This window comes from Silene latifolia, chromosome 8 (genome assembly GCF_048544455.1).
Source record: "Silene latifolia isolate original U9 population chromosome 8, ASM4854445v1, whole genome shotgun sequence".
Classification (NCBI taxonomy): Eukaryota; Viridiplantae; Streptophyta; class Magnoliopsida; order Caryophyllales; family Caryophyllaceae; genus Silene; species Silene latifolia.
This window is the reverse complement of record NC_133533.1, coordinates 53,495,381-53,513,474: the sequence shown is the minus strand read 5'-3', so window position 1 is coordinate 53,513,474 and position 18,094 is coordinate 53,495,381. Positions and strand designations below refer to the sequence as shown.

Below are 18,094 nucleotides of genomic sequence, written 5' to 3'. Positions count from 1 at the left end.
CGGGACGTAACTTTCTTTTTTAGGAGGGTAGAATGTAACATTTTGTTTTATGGGCCTAAGTTAGTTCTTGAGTTCTTATACTAGAAAATCTGTTTTGGTACCCACGGTGATGCTTGGAGGTTTGATAGATGAGCGAACTTCTGGACGAAGTTCATTTTAAGGGGGGAAGACTGTAATACTCCGTATTTTATTTTACTATTTAAGTCGGGTAATTGTTTAGACGATAATTACGTTAAGTTATTTTACTTGACTCGCGTTGTATCGTAAGATCGAGTTGTTTCGTAAGGTAATTGAGACGGGTTTACATGGAATTCGAGATGTGAGCTAACCCATTTACCCTCGACCCATTGGAGTTTACCCAATAACATGTTTAACCCAACACCCAACATCATGTTTTTACCTAATTCTTAACCTAATTTTTACCCTAACACTACACAACCCTCATCTCACCCGCCTCCCTCTCTTCGACGCACACCAACACACACACACACACGATCCTTGCATTTGATTGAAGATTGCTCATCGATTCCAACCTAATTCGATTCCCTGTTTGTAAGTCGATTTCATTCCATTGTTTATACTATTTTAAAATCGTTTTTTTCGAAAAGTTTGAAAAGAGAGTACTGTTTATTTGATGTCTAGTTTATGCATATAAAATATCATAGTCAAATTCTTTGTGGTTTGTCCTAGGTGATTTATTTATGAACATGTCGCTGAAAAGTCCGCGAATCTGATTTGGTTGTGGAAAATGATTTGAAACCTTAATTTTTATATCGATTCAGTTATGAGGCTTCTTCATACATAATCTTTGTATAGTCTAGATGATAATAGGATTTGGAATTTCTGAAAAATAATGTTTTAAACTCGTTTTATGAATCAATACTTTTTATGCGACGGTTTCTGTCAGTTTTTTGAAATCAGTCTGGAAACCCTTGATAAATATGGAATTTGGGAAAAACACGTTAGATATAATTTGTAGCTAAGACTCATGGGGTTCCAATTCAATTGGCCTTGTATCAATTTGATTTTTCTGGAATTAGTTATGTATTTTATTCCGAGTCTGTCATGTGCTGGAAAATCAGGAAAAATCGTGTTTGTTCTTTAAGTTGATATTCCTACTAAGTTATGATGAGTCTAGGTTATGTGCATGATTATTTGATTGAGTAGGTGGTAATTATATATAATTATGTTATGTAGGTGATGGATATGTGAAGGTTCATAATTGATTGCTTGTGTGAGCTTGGATTTGCTGGCACTTGGAGGTAGGGAAATACACTTGACTTCTTATCGTGTTATTGAATTGTGTTAACTTGTTTGTGTTTCATATGACCAAGTTGTGAACGTGACTTGATTCGTGGTTGTTGATTACGCTATAATATGGTCGACTGAATGGTTCGTGTTGAGTGTGTTATCACAACATTTGGTACCGACATGATTTCATTCATTGGGTATACATATTGTATTGCATTGTTTATTCTTTGAGCATTCATATGCATTGGAGATGGAGGATGTTGTGGTGACGTGGTGTGGTGATGGTGATGTTGTGATAAGGCCCGGGCGGGTTCTGCAGACTTGCCCTGGTGTCCTCAGTGCGGTGCGGATCGACTACGGTCGATATATATAGTCTAATGGGATCGGTATGGTGGGCGTTCGGGTTATGAGTTATGAGATGTGAGTTGAGATGGAGATGGAGGTGACGGAGGAGCATGCATCATACATATCATATTTTGTTGTTTCATTGTTTTCCCTACTCAACCTCGTGGTTGACTCTGTGTATTCGTGAACACCTGTGACGACCCAATTATTGGCGAGCAGACTTGACAGGTTTAAGAGATAGGACGGGAGCTGGATGGGCGTGAGGCACTGGATCGGAAGACTTAGTAGCTAGATCACTATTTATAAGACTTTCACTTTTATTCATGTTAATTCTTGTAATTTGATGTAAAAGAAGTTTTGTTATAATTAAGTTAAAGTATTCATATAATTTGCCTTGGAGTTTAATTTGTTATTCACTACCTCGGGAAACCGAGTTGGTAACAGTCCAGTTTATTAGGGAATGTCTTGCCTAAGGCTCCTTCATAAACCGGGGTGTTACAATAATATTTGGATGCGTGCTTTTAGATCATGAAGACGATGACTCATTTATTTGGGCATTTCAGCAGTTCCTGAAAGCAATGGGTGGCAAAGAACCCAATTACATCATCAGTGACCAAGATGCCGGAATAATAAATGCAGTTCCAGGTGTGTTTGGAATATCTTACTTTTGTGAAACTGGTTATTTATTTGGTGAATCTAGGAACATTATTCGTGAATCTTGAAGTTTATTTTGTAAATCATAGAGCGTGTTTTGTGAAACTTAGATCTTGATTTGTAAAACACAAAGCTAATAATCTTAAACTTGGTCATAAGTTGTTGAAATTGCCTATTTTGTTATTTCTCTTATCTTGTGAATCTAAGACCTTGTTTTGTGAATGTCAGACCTTATCTTGAGAATCTCAGACCTTATCTTGTGAATCTCAAACCTTGTTCAGAGAATTTTTGGGCTTGTTATGTGAAACTTGGTCGTGGTTTAAAATCATCTATTTAACTCTTAATTTTGTGAATCTCAAACCTTATCTTGTGAATCTCAGACCTTGTTCAGTGAATCTTTAGGCTTGTTATGTGAAACTTGGTCGTGGTTTAATATCATCTATCAGTCTCTTAATTTTGTGAATCTCAGACCTTATCTTGTGAATGTCAGACCTTGTTCAGTGAATCTTAGGGCTTGTTATGTGAAACTTGGTCGTGGTTTAAAATCATCTATTTTGCTCTTAATTTTGTGAATCTCAGACGTTATCTTGTGAATCTCAGACCTTGTTCAGTGAATCTCAGGGCTTGTTATGTGAAACTTGGTCGTGGTTTAAAATCATCTATTTTGCTCTTAATTTTGTGAATCTCATACCTTATCTTGTGAATCTCAGACCTTGTTCAGTAAATCTTTGGGCTTGTTATCTGACACACAAAGCTAATATTCTTAAACTTGGTCATAAGTTGTTGAAATTGCCTATTTTGTTATTTCTCTTATCTTGTGAATCTGAGACCTTGTTTAGTGAATCTTAGAGCTTGATTTGTGACCAAAGATCTCTGACAATAGATAATGTGGATTTTGTGAGTTGCAGCCGTGTTCAAAAAAGCAAGACATCGCTTGTGCATGTGGCACATTATGAAGAAAGTAACAGACAAGGTTGGGAGCACAATTTGTAAAGAGACTAATTTCTTAAGTCGTCTGAACAATGTTGTCTGGAGCGAGGACTTGGAGCCTGAGGAATTTGAAGAGAATTGGGCTAAGGTCATTAGCGAGTTTTCGTTAGAAGAAAATAAATGGTTGACTGACAAGTTTGCGGAACGAGATCAGTGGATACCCGCTTATTTCAGGAATGTGCCGATGGGCAACATTTTAAAAACCACACAAAGATCAGAGAGTTCGAATAGCTTCTTCAAGAGATTTAAAAATAAATTTGGGACTCTTGTAGAATTTTGGATGAGATTTGAAAGTGCCATGGACCAACAAAGGCATAATCTAAAGCTTCTTGAAGCACAGAGCCACAACTCAATGCCTGAAACCCTATTCGGGTCAAACTGGGAGGCCCATGCAGTGAAGGTCTATACACATGAAGTGTTCTTTGACTTCCAAGAGTAGGTTAAATTTTCGGTAAATGCGTGTAGTGTTTGTGGATACACCCCACCAGATCCAGTAACTAATTTTGAAGTTTCAATTGTTGAGGACGCGAACAAGCGAAAGAGATATGCAGTTGAGTACAATAGGAGAACAATGGATGTCCGTTGTGCATGTAAATTGTTTGAAAAGAAAGGTATCTTATGCAACCACATCATTTGGATTTGCTCAGGAAAGTTTAAGGAAATTCCTGAGAAATACATTTTGTGTAGGTGGAGTAAGAATGCACTCAGAAACCCGGTTTATGATTTGAATGGAAATCTACTGGAAAACAATGATCTTACCAGTAACAGTAAATTTGGAATGTCTCGGGTGTGGTCTGAGATTTACGCAACTGTTGGTATGCTCAAAAGAAAAGAAGAAGAGTCAGATATGAGAGAGTTTGCCAAGCTAATAAAATAATTCCGAGAGAAGTTGGAGCCAAACCCAAAGCCTTTGACCAAAGAACAAGAATTGGAGGCCCTTCTCAACTGCAAGGCTCCAAAAGAAATCAAGATCTTACCACCTAAAGTCTCTAGAAACAAAGGTAGTGGTAAAAGGATGGTGAGCAGCAAAAATAAGGCAATTATGAAGGCAAAAAAACCGAAAAGGTTGTGTGCTAAGTGTAAACGCATGTCACACCATGATAAAAGAAATTGTCCAAATGAGTTTGCAGAGCATCCTCCTGAGAATCAAGTATGTATAATTCTACTATTGTCTTTCCATTTTAGTATTGCTTGAAAACGCAACTACTATTGTCTACTAATTCTTTTTTTTTTTTTCTAAAAAAAAGTATCTAATAAAGGATTCATTCTTCACATAGGGAGAGACATCAGAAGAAGAGGAAGAAGAGGAAGAGGTCGAGAATGAAGAATGATGTAATGGAGTATTCTTAAGCAACGAGAATAGAGATGACGATTGAAGAAGACAAGTTTTAAGCTCGTTTTATTTTTGTCAATGTAATGGAGTATTCTTAAGCAACGAGAATAGAGATGACGATTGAAGAAGACAAGTTTTAAAGCTCGTTTTATTTTTGTTAATGTTGTGAATCCTGTGAATCCTGGACCTTATTTTGTGAAACTGGAACGTAAAATTGTAAAACTTGGTTCTGAATCTAGCATCAAGCGTTTATTTCTTTTCAGACCTTGTTCAGTGAATCTTGTGAATCTCAGACCTTGTTCAGTGAATCTTAGGGCTTGTTCTGTGAAACTTGGTCGTGGTTTAAAATCATCTATTTTGTTCTTAATTTTGTGAATCTCAGACCTTATCTTGTGAATCTCAGACCTTGTTCAGTGAATCTTAGGGCTTGTTCTATGAAACTTGGTCATGGTTTAAAATCATCTATTTTGCTCTTAATTTTGTGAATCTCAAACCTTATCTTGTGAATCTCAGACCTTGTTCAATGAATCTTAGGGCTTGTTCTGTGAAACTTGGTCGTGGTTTAAAATCATCTATCAGGCTCATAATTTTGTGAATCTCAGACCTTATCTTGTGAATCTCAGACCTTGTTCAGTGAATCTTAGGGCTTGTTCTGTGAAACTTGGTCGTGGTTTAAAATCATCTATTTTGCTCTTAATTTTGTGAATCTCATAGCTTATCTTGTGAATCTCAGACCTTCTTCAGTGAATCTTAGGGCTTGTTCTGTGAAACTTGGTCATGGTTTAAAATCATCTATTTTGCTCTTAATTTTGTGAATCTCAGACCTTGTTCAGTGAATCTTAGGGCTTGTTCTGTGAAACTTGGTCGTGGTTTAAAATCATCTATTTTGCTCTTAATTTTGTGAATCTCAGACCTTATCTTGTGAATCTCAGACCTTTTGCTCAACTCAATGTCAATGTCAAACTTGGTCGTGGTTTAAAGTCATCAACTTTACAACTATCAAATATCTGTACAAGAGCAAATTAGCTCAAATTGCTCTTTACAGGAGCCTCGGCCCACTTTTGCTCAACTCAATGTCAATGTCAAATAAGCTCAAATTGCTCAACTCAATGTCAAATTAGCTACATAAATCACATAAGTGACCCTAAAAAATTATTACGACTTTACAACTATCAAATATCTTTACAAGAGTTGATGAAGGCAACAATCTTTACAGGAGCCTCGACCCACTTTTGCATATTATGACTTCACGGACAATTGTCTTCTTTAATTAAACACCTATACAACCAAAACAAGTACAATCGACTTATTTACGAAATATTCGCCAAAATTATGAAGAAATGAACTTCACATCATTTTTAAGACAATGAAGTGTACCTTTTTAGTATTTTTATCCCATCTAAGTAGTTCCAATATGATCGATTTTCGATATTGTGTCAATTTCTGCAAAAAGCGACATATATTAATGAAGTATATAGACAACCAACCTATCTTTATTTGGTGAATATCAAAACCTTGTTTTGTGATTCTCAAACCTTGTTCAGTGAATCTCAGAGCTTGTTTAGTGAATCTCAGAGCTTGTTGATTTTAAACCACTTAGAATGAACAAGTTTCACAAAAAAAGCTCTAAGATTCACTGAACAATGTCTGAGATTCACAAGATAAGCCTTTATTTTCGTATACTAATGAACTTACCTCAAAATATTCACTTTTGGTCCATAAACTATCATCGTCCAAGGCACTCAACCACTTCAATAGAAAAACTCCACAATCATAACTAGACAAAAAAAAACAGTAAATGTTTTAAAATCAACAAGCTCAAAATAATAACTATTGATCTCTTAACAAAAGGAAAAAGATACATGCTTACATACCTTGTTTTTTTTTTAGGGACTTCGAGATTGACAAATTCGTTCGTGTGCATGAACTGCAAAGATTTATATGACTCTCCCAAAATAGATGAAACATGATGTATCTGAAAAAGAAAAGGCAATAATAAGATCAAAATATATTTTGGAGTATACTTTTAAAAGAAAAGGCAATAACAATATTTTGGAAAAAAAAATCATACAAGCTCTTTGGCATGCTTGTTGTCAGGATCCACATTTACAGCTACGCATGAGTCAAGGATGAAATTTTTTCCCTGTTTTATATCACAGACACAAGCCCACCAATGCTGCGGCAGCGTGTTACTATGGAAAGGGATAAAAACCTGAGATAGTAAATGTACAAGACAAACCAAGAGATTAATGCTATAATGAGGAAAATAAGGTACAGGATTCACAAAATAAGGTCAAGGATTCACAAAACAAGTTCACAAACTAAGGTCAAGGAGTTCACAAAATAAGGTGCAGGATTCACAAAACAAGGTCCAGGATTCACGAATTAAGTTCCAGGATTCACAAAACAAGGTCCAGGATTCACAAATAAGTTCACAAAATAAGTTCACAAAATAAGTTCCAAGATTAACAAACTAAGCTCCAAGATTCACAAAATAAGCTCCTAGATTCACAAAATAACGTCAAGGATTCACAAAATAAGTTCACAAATAAGGTCAAGGATACATAAAATAAGTTCACAAAATAAGGTCCAGGATTCACAAAATAACGTCAAGGATTCACAAAATAAGTTCACAAAATAAGTTCACAAAATAAGCTCCAAGATTCACAAAATAAGGTCCAGGATTCACAAAATAAGGTCCAGGATTCACAAAATAAGTTCACAAAATAAGGTCCAGGATTCACAAAAATAAACTCCAAGATTCACAAAATAAGATCCAAGATTCACAAATTAAGCTCCAAGATTCACAAAACAACTTCCAAACATATCAATGACCTACAAATAAGTAAAATAAACATCACAAATATCTGACCTTGTCGATATGGCTACCATCAACTGGAGTGTAACTGTCCTTTATGTATGGACCCCAAATAACGGGGTTGTTTTCTCGATGAAGACCCTACAAGTCACAAGAAGGCAATTTTAGAAACAAAGCAACTTTAAGAACGCAAAAATACTTGAATATCAACATATAAAGGATTTGAGACTGACAAATATTGTTGTTGGCAAGTAGAGTAAATTTGTTCTACTGAGTGTGCACTTAATTCCAAATATATCAATGACCTACAAAATTAAATTTGTTAGGAAGCATACACATCGAGTGACGTGAACAAAATGAAAACATGGGGAGTAAAAGGAAAATAATACTCAGGGGTTACTTACCTGATCCATAATAAGGTCTTTCGGTCCAAGGCTATGCAAAGTATCTCTTGTGACTTCCATCCACGGTGTGGACACCATAACGTCACTTCATTATTGATAAAATTCAATTAGTAGATATATTTATTACAATAAAAAAAATCAAAAAATCAAAGCAAAAATATGACATTACTGTTGAGTTTTCTTTGATTTCTTTCGAACAAAATTCAGCAATTCATTGTCAGTGTATCGAGGCCATTCTAGTGCATCATTTTGTACTACTTCTCTGGATAGGTTCTCTTCATCGCACGCCCTCAACTCCTTACTGGCAGATGGTTTATCGAGGCCGGAAACAATTGGTGTAGAAGGAGGATCACTGTTCCCTACCACAGGAGGAGGAGTAGAAGTCGCAGGAGTAGCTAGAACAGTAACGGTGGGGTGAGTGGGCTCACTGTTCTCAGAATATGTAATAATTTGATCGCACGCCCTCAACTCCTTACTGGCAGATGGTGTAGAAGGAGGATCACTGTTTCCTATGACAGGAGGAGGAGGAATAGGAGTAGATGGAGTAGCTATAACAGTCATAGTGGGGTGAGTGGGCTCATTGACGGAAGGGACATCATCAATAGCACTGGAACTTGTTTGCATATCTCTTTCACTTGTTCTCCTCCTATTGTACTCAACCCACCATTCTTGATTATGATGATCATCCGCTACCACTGTGGGCTCAGAATGGTCAGGTTGTTCATCATTAACGGGAGGGGCATCATCATTGACGGGAGGGAAATCATCAATAGCAGTATTATGAGAGGGAGATAAAAGATGATCAGGTTGTTCATCAGCTTGAATACAAGATGTTGAAGGTTCACCAAGTGGTATGATTTGGCATTCTGGTTTTGGTATAAACAAAACTTATTTTATGAGGTACAACACACTATCTAGGAATCATGTAAGGTACTATACTGTCAAAACAAACACTAGCTACGAAATTGCACCAGTTGAACCATACATCTTAGTTTGTAAAACTTGCAGTGAAATGGTAAAGGACCATAGGTTCACAAAATAAGATCTAGGATTCACAAAATAAAGGCCTACTTTCACAAAGTCCCCTATTTTGCCCTTTTCCTTTTTTGGTGAACCTCAGACCTTGTTTTGTGAATCTCAGACCTTGTTCAGTGAATCTTAGGGCTTGTTTTGTGAAACTTCGTCAACATAAGTGGTTTAAAATCATCTATTTTGCTCTTAATTTTGTGAATCTCAGACCTTATTTTGTGAATCTCAGACCTTGTTCAGTGAATCTTAGAGCTTGTTTTTGTGAAACTTGGTCAACATAAGTAGTTAAAGTGATAAGATTCACAAACCGTAAGTGTAGGCTTCACAAAATAAAGTCATACATTCACAAAGTCATTTCCTAGTAGAATCACAATAACACACATTTTCCTAAGAAAAATGGAAACAATAAACGTACCACAGGTTGTATAAAACAAGAATAATCAACAGATCTGCCTTTCATAGGATGGATGATTTGCACTTTGCTACTTTTAGTTTTGAGGTCGATACAAATCAAGAAAGGTGGGCATGAGGCGGAGACTATGGAGCGCAAACCTGAAAAAGGACAAAAAGTAAACTGAATTAAAAACACAAAAATGCAGTGAATAAAAAACTTACTAGTTGAACTGCAGAAACATCAACATTGGAGAGACACTGGGAACAAGAAATAAGATCAGTATGAGTAACGATTAGAAGTCAACATCATGTAAAATAGACTTGGAGAATTGGATAAAGTAGAGGGTAATAAGACTAACACTTTCATTTCTATACGGCACAAATAAACGAGAAGGGGAAGTCCGGGATTTGAATATCTCAATAATATTTAAGATCTCACAATACACATCTATGACATGAGATGATATCCGATCGCCTTCAGGCACACTCTTCAACTGGCTCCTTGTCAAAGTCTGACATTGACTTTGGAAAAGAATCTCCGTTTCATCATATGATTCACCAAGTATAAAATCTAATACTTGTTTCTCAGCTTGATTCAAATCCTTAAAAATATTAAGATTTCTTTGCAAATAGGGCGATCGTAAAACTTCAGCTGGAACTACAACCCTCCTCTTACCGCGACCCAGAACATCCTCTTCAATTGGTAATGGAGATAAGGGAAATGGGATTGCAGCAGTAGTTGGGGTTTTGCAAGGAACACTGGCAATCGACTTTGCCAAATGACGTGGCGATCGACGAATATAGACATTACTGACATATCGTTTACTGACAGATGGTTTATCGATTGTTGAAACAAGTGGAGTATCTGGTAGGCAAATAACATCAAGAGTTGTCTTCCGTACCACAGTAGGAGGAGGAATAGGAGGAGTAGATATTATCTCAATAATTGTAGGCTCAGTGACGTCCTTGTCAGGAAGAACATCATCCAGAGCAGCGTGAGAGGATGTGTTCCCTACCAAAGGAGTGGGCTCAGTGAAAGGAGGGATGACATCCACAAGTAGGGATGACACAGCAGCATATGTGTTAGGCTCAGACTCAGGTTGAGACAATAGATGGTCATCAGCTGCTAGGAGCCTAAAGGATGGGTATTCTGCATTTGGTGGTGGTGAATGATGTGGCGCTATTGGTTGCAAAGCTTCACCCATCGCATCCAATGCCGCCAATAAATCAGCCTCAGTCCACCCATACAAATTATCCATATTCTCCCCAGCTTTCTCCACGTTCTCCCCACCTTTCTCCACATTCTCATGAATATCCTCAACCACTTTGTCAATGATATTCTCATCCACAATGTCCGACACCTTTTCCTCATACTTCACATCGTTCATATTTTCAGCATCATCCTCTTGTTGAGATAACTTAAAACCTTCTGCTATGCCGTCTACTGCTGCAACTAGTTTCTTCACTGTTGTTGTTGAAGGCAGTTTGGAGGGAGCTTGACTAGCAAGTGATTTGTAGTCCACAAAAGCTTGAGCCATTGCCTTTTCGGAAAGCGCAAGTTTATGGACAAACTCACCAGTGCCTTCATTCCCAGGTAGAGGTAATTTTTCAGCTTCAGCTTCAGATGCTTTATCTTGAATTGTTGACTTGGAAGACTGGCCGAGCTCAATCTTTGGAGGAGTAGGACACAACCGTGGAATATGGTGGTTGATGACCATTGGAGGCTCAATAGAACCCCTTCCGAAAATTTTCTTGTCCGAATTTTGTCATTCACTTCATGCTTAACTCTCTTGGATATAGCTTCTTTAGTCCAAGTTGAGAGCGTTGGAAACTGCCGAGTAATAAGGCGTGCTTTGAAGACACATCGATCAAGATAAATAAAAACCAAGACCATAATAGGTCCACCAAACCAATTTTCTTTCAGCTTTTTGGTCTGCCACTCCTCCTTTTGCCAAGACTCAACTTGGGCAGCCAATTTGCGTTTGATGAAATTGCACCAGTTGAATTTGGAGATCAACTCAGTGTTTACCAAACTTTTAAGAAGTCTCAAACTTGCCCGATTGCCTACAACACCGCCTAAAAGAGCATTGAAGATATAAATGATGAAAGTGCGTGTGAAATCATCTCCACCATCTCTTTGTGTAGAGAGCTTTTGCATAATGTGTTTAAGCTCAATGGAACTACCTTTGTATTGACTTCTGAACTCCTCCAAAACAGACACATAAGAAGGGCACTTATCTCCAATTTTTGCTTCTTCGACAATGTTTGGACCCATTGGCAATCCCAGGCACAGATGGATATCTTCCTCTAAAACAAGGAGTTTCCCATCACACAACGATCCTGTAAAGGGCTCATAATTTGAAACTAGCCAGTACGCCAAGTGACCCGGAACAACATCTGTTTTAAGATGCAATAGAGAACCAAATCCCATTTTTTGTATAGCTTCAATCTGCTTATCTCATGGTGGATTCTCGTTATTGTTGAGAAAGTTGTAAAGCCCAGCAGGAGACATCCGAGTCCTCAACACAGGCAGTCTGTCTTTGTAAATTCTTTTCTTTTTTGTAGGTGGCTCAGAGAGTGGTTTAGTAGCTTCAGTAGGTGCTTCAGTAGAGTGGTTCAGTAGCTTCAGCACGTCCTCAACACGTCGCTTCATCCTGGCTTGGCTTGCTTCCTACAACTGATAGGCTTATCGCGTACCTATGCAAAGATAAATTCCCTAGACAACAAGTTAATGTAGCAATAGGGGTCGAACACAAGGAAACGGGAATTACTTCGTGAATTGCTATGGGTAGATTTTTATCAAGGTCGATTACGATTTGGTTTGGTTTGATTGTTTGATTGACTAATAAAACTATGATGTGAATTATATGATTAAAAGAGAGTCTAAGGGGTTCGGGTCACACATGCAAGGGTAAATATATTATCATGATAAACTTGGTACTAACAACATTGTCAATTGCTTAGGCTTAAAGATACCCATCTTACGATATTAGTATCAACCATAGGCCGGGTCCTAGAGAAACTCTCGTCCATGACTAGGTCGTCCTACTATACATGCTTAGTCTAATTCAATTCCGTGCCTCTCGACTTATAGAACGAATAAACAAACTTAATCAATTGAATAGGGCCCTAAACAAAGATTAAACATTGTGGCACAAGCATGTGATAGAAGCAATATGATCAATATTATTATTAACTTATTTTATCATGTTTATATATTTGATTTATGCATGGCTCCCCTAGCCCTTAGACCAAGAGAATTAGCTACTCATGTTAAAGTGTAAATTGTAAGTTATATTAAGAGAAATGATAAACATGATTAAATGATTTATAAGAACTAGATGATATAACATGTATAAGAAATGATGCTAATGTAATCTAAATTAAGTACTTTAATTATAAGCTATGTGTAAGCTAAGATAGAAATGTAAATTTGCAAACTAGAAATAAGAATACCTCAATAGGGAAGAACTTGTAAAGGAGAAATGTATAATAACCAAATGCTTGAATAACAAAATGCTTGAACAATAACTTGAGTACCAAATGTTTGAAAGATTAAACTAAAGAAAGCTTAACAACTTATAAACTAAAATGAGAAGACTAATGAGAGAAATATAAAGCTTAAGGCTATTGCGAAGTGGAAATGAGACGTAAAATTGGATATCCCAAAACCCCGGAACACCTCTCCTATTTATAGGAGAGGAAAAGAAACGTAAATGGGCTAGATGCATGCGGCCCCGATCGGGGTTAGGTGGCCCCGATCGGGGTCGTGTGTTTCCGGGTATTTTCGCTTAATTCCTCACTTAATTGCTTGAGGAATCCTAAGTTCGTGATTAATGACCCTTAATGCACCCGGGTAAATGCCTTCTCTATCATCTTTAGAGCCTTCAAAGAGTATCCCATGCATGTTGGAATCCTAAGCTTTTTCATCTTGACTTGGACTTGATCATTGGGCCTTGACTTTGATTGTTGGCAACATTTGCAATTCTCACTTCAATCCATCAATTTCTCCATGCAAAACCCAATCCAATGCTCCATGCTTAGTCCAACACTTGGTCTTGTTTAGCTTAGTGAACTTAGTGTATAAAATGATAGGAAAAAGCCTCTAAATGCTTAGATTCCTACAAAACATGTTAAGACAAGCAAATACACTAGAACAACAAATATTAGCTTATGACACTATGATAAGTGCTAAATAACAAATAAAATGAAGCTAAAATAGGGGATGAAAGTATATAAAATATGCACTTATCAAACTCCCCCAAGCTAAACCCTTGCTTGTCCTCAAGCAAGAAACCAAATTCCATCAATTGCAATATCCAAACAAGCTAAGCATAATGATTTGAAAACCCGAATCAACATGGGCAAGGAACAAAGCAAAGCATGGTTGAGATTTACACGACGGCGTAGCATAGGAAACTTTGAACGAACCTTTGAGCTCTTGCATGATCTTTTGACTTATGGACTCTCACGGGACACTCAAACTCATTTATATGTGAAAGGACAATTTTTGTGAATAATCACTCAACTATCCTCGACTTATAATAATGTGCCCGCAATCTAATATGGTAATCAATCAAAACTAGCAAGCCAAAACAATCAAATGCAAGCATGATAAAGAAGCCAAATGGGTAAGAAAAAGGCAAATAAACATGGGTAAGAAGGGGGAACAAATGAATTATGGTAATGTGGAGCTAAGTCAAGCTAGCAACTACCAAAATGTAAAGGTGCTCAATCCCAATTACAACCCAATTTGCAATTTAAACCATGAGAAAACTCTCCATAATGTATGAATAATTCTTGAGAATTTCTCACATCTTCTTCTTCTTCTCTTTTTTTTCATTTCAATGCAAACTTCTTTTCTTTCATTTCACTTTCATGCTTTTTTCATTTCTTTTTTCAATCTTTTTTTTTTTCCATCTTTCTCAATTCATCATTTTTCATCTTTCTTTTTCATTATCTTTTTTTTTTCTCTTTCTTGAGCATTAAGACCAAGCTCACATGATTTCCATAACTTTGAAACAAATCCCAATTGAGCACCCAAACAAGACCAACAAAGCTACTAGCTCAACAAGGTAGGCAAGTTATAATGTAGCTAGGAATAAATTTTGTGAAGGGTTCAAAAAGGCTAAATTTATCATGTGAATGGCTCCAAAATGCTTTAACAAATGAATGCATGCTTAACAAGAGATGAAATAAAGACCATACTTGTGCGTTTTGATGTAACACACATCATAAGGAGACCTACACTCACCTAAGAGAGACCGGATATGGATGCATCGGTCAAAGAGAGGCTCTACCTTACCATTTTGTAGCTTGCCACAAGTCAAGATCAAGCCTATTCGGTTCATTCTTCATCTCCCACCTACTATGTCAAGACATCCCCATGTAGCTAATATCCCATCATTAAAGAATAAATCATTAGCAAAAAGCTATTATTAGGATAAGCAAAGAGGAAAGTAGGCCACAAGCAAGCACAAAGCAAAAATTTCTCTCAAAAATTTTCAAATTTTCTACACTACATGCAAACTATGCTATATGCAAATGCAATATCTCCCCCCAAGCTAAACATCACATTGTCCTCAATGTGCCAACAATTCAAATCACCCAATCAAACCATAAAAATGGCTCAAAGCACAAAACAGGAAGGACTAGAGGTTATGTTTAATGGGATGCAAGATCTAAACTAATATGCAAAGCAATGAAAAACATACTCGACTTGCTAATCTCCCCCAAGCTAGCATGAATTCGGGGGATGAAGATGCTTCTTTGTGACTAAGGTGAAGAAATGTGAAGATATAAGGAAGAGAAAAAAAAAAAAAAAAGAAAATACCATCGGGTGTGAAAATAATCGAAAGAATTTGATCACCTTTGTTTTTACCCGTATAAAGAGAAGGCAAGAAAGTCACAGAACCACGACCCCGATCGGGGCCACCCAACCCCGATCGGGGTTGACCTCCTCTTTGAGTTTTGACTCTTTTCCGCATTGATTTAATTCCCTCCTCGTTTCTCGAAAACCACGTCCCCGAACGGGGTTGACGCATGGGGTTGCGTGTCGAGTGCACTCCAACTTATCCTTTCTTCATTTTCACCTAGAAATCACAAAAAGAAACATTGTTAAGTCGAACATTTTTATTACTAATCTACGAAAAACATTAAATTGCAGAAAAATCAAAAACAAAAATAAATAAAAGCAATAAAAAGCTTGGGTTGCCTCCCAAGAAGCGCTGGTTTAACGTCCCGCACGACGTAAGAAGCTATTCGATTCAAGTTTCATCTTTGAGCTTGCCACCAACCAAACTCCATTTCATAGCTATCTTTGCATTTCTCAACCATTTGAAATTCTTCAAATAAAATTTCCCTTTCTTCTTCTTGGCACTCTTAGCAATAGTGCCCTTAGCATCATCACCTACAAGGAAAACAACACCCATATCGTCCTCCAACGGATCCGTTAGTGAGGATCCAAGCATGGTAGAGGCATAAGAAGAGTCCACAGTGCTAAGTAAATAACAAGACTCTTGTAACATTGGGCTTCTAATGGTGTTGTTTTTGCTAAAAGAAACCCGGTCATCACCCACTTCCAATGTCAACCTCCCATTTTTCACATCAATTAACGCACCCGCGGTGCGTAAAAATGGCCTACCCAATATGATTGGGGTTTGTGAATCCTCGGCCATGTCAAGTATGAGGAAGTCAACGGGTATGAAAAACTTGCCAACTTTGACGGGAACATCTTCTAAGACACCTAGAGGTTGCTTTAAAGAACGGTCCGCCATTTGCAATGTAATACTTGTGCATTTTAAAGCACCCATGTTAAGTTTTTCACAAAGGGAATAGGGCATGACACTTACACTAGCACCTAGGTCACAAAGGGCCTTATCAATGGTATATTTGCCTATAGTGCAAGGAATAGAATAGCTACCGGGGTCCTTAAGTTTCGGGGGAGACATGTTTTGTAAGAGTGCACTACACTCTTCGGTGAAAGCAATGGTCTCAACCTCATTGAAGGATCGCTTCTTTGAGAGGATTTCCTTCATAAACTTTGCGTAAGAAGGGACTTGGGTAATCAATTCCATAAACGGGATGGTGACTTGCAAATTTTTACAAACTTCCAAAAATTTAGCAAACTTACCTTCCTCCTTGTGCTTTGCTAGAAGATGGGGAAATGGTACTTGAACAACTTCTTTTGGAGGAGCATCCTCCAAATCTTTCACTATCTCTTTCTCAATGGGAACACTCACCTTTGTTGGAACGGCATCACTCTCCTTAGCATTAGGAGAGATTTCTTCAACAATTACCTCATCACTTTCTTTGGGCATAGGAGACTCAACATTCTTGGCATCAAGCTTGCTCTTCCTCTTTAGCATCAACAATCGATGAGGAAATGGCACACGATCTTTAACAATAGGCTCTTCACTAGCCTTCTTTTTGTCATTTCCCCCAAGCTTAGCCTTCTTAACAACCACCTCATCATCCAAAGTCATGGATGGCCCATCATAGCTTGAACCACTTCTCAAGGAAATAGAGTTAACGGTTTCATGTGGTTGCTCACCTTGGGGAGGTAGTTGACCATTCTTTCTTTGAGAGCTAGAAGCGGCTAGTTGAGCCACTTGTTGTTCCAACATCTTGACCGCGGCACTATGAGCTTGATCATTCTTTTGAATTTGAGTCAACAATTCCCTTTGCATTTGGATTATCATGCCCTCAAGCTTACCAACTCCTTGATTGTTTTGTTGGCCATTTTGTGGTGGATTTTGTTGGTAATTGTTTTGCGGGGGCCTTTGTTGATTTTGATAACCCGGTGGAGGGACATACTTTTGTTGTTGAGGAACATAGGCATTTTGTTGTGGTGGGGGTTGAGGGTTAAGCACATTGTTGCTATTATAAGACAAGTTTGGGTGGAATTTTGTATTCGGGTTATAAGTGTTGGAAAATGTACCCGGAGGATATAAACTTTGTCTTAAAGCTTGAAAAGCATTTACCTCTTCGATAGGGGCTCGGCAATGAGCGGCATAATGACCCGCACCTCCGCAACCGTCACACACAATGATTTGGCTTGTTGAAGACACAACATTGAGTTGTTGGATGGAATCTTTAGCATCTCTTTCCGCCAATTGTTGTTGGAGCAAGGCAATTTGAGCTAGCAAAACAGAATTGTTAGAGGATTCTTCTTTACCTTTTGATGACACAACTCGAGAATTGACATATTGGGCATCATGGATTGCCATGGATTCGATCGTGGAATGAGCAAGATCGGTGTCAATTTGATCAAACCGCCCATTGTTGGCGGAATCAAGAATCCTTCGGGACTCGGCACAACATCCATTGTAGAATGTTATTGCTAGAAACCATTCATCTAACCCATGATGTGGGCATTGCCTTTGAAGCTCTTTGTACCTCTCCCAAGCCTCATACAAGCTTTCAAGAGCTTGTTGACGGAATCCGGTGATTTGGCTCCTCAAAGTTTGAGTTTTCTCCGGTGGAAAAAACTTTTGATAGAAAGCAAGAGCCAATGTTTCCCAATTGGTGATTCCCAAGGTAGTGCGGTCAAGGCTATTGATCCAAAGCTTGGCCTTGTCCTTCAATGAGAAAGGGAAAAGTATTTCCCTTATTTGGGCTTGGGTGACGCCCGTTTGACGGATCATGGAGCAATAGTCACAAAAGTTTTGCACATGCAAATTGGGATCCTCCAAAGGACTTCCTCCAAATTGCTTTCTCTCCACAAGGCTAATGAAAGCCGGTTTGATCTCGAAGTCCGGCGCGGTGATTTGAGTGGTTGTGATTCCGGCCGGAAGCATGGCCGCGGTGGGCTTTGAATGATCGGAAAGTTTCACCATCTTTTTGGTAGTAGATGGTGATGGTGGTGGATTTGATGAA

The 18,094-nt window shown here is 37.9% G+C and overlaps 1 long non-coding RNA gene and 1 other non-coding gene across 2 annotated transcripts; both read left to right on the top strand.

Annotated features, from left to right (window-relative positions):
- The first annotated feature begins 446 nt into the window (after nt 1–446).
- On the top strand, nt 447–1,898 carry LOC141594365 (uncharacterized). Its single transcript, XR_012522152.1, has 3 exons — nt 447–552; nt 1,198–1,262; nt 1,816–1,898. It is a non-coding gene; the product is annotated as an uncharacterized LOC141594365 (long non-coding RNA).
- A 15,677-nt stretch (nt 1,899–17,575) lies between these two features.
- On the top strand, nt 17,576–17,682 carry LOC141597653 (small nucleolar RNA R71). The gene has a single exon (XR_012522876.1). It is a non-coding gene; the product is annotated as a small nucleolar RNA R71 (small nucleolar RNA).
- The last annotated feature ends 412 nt before the right edge of the window (nt 17,683–18,094 follow it).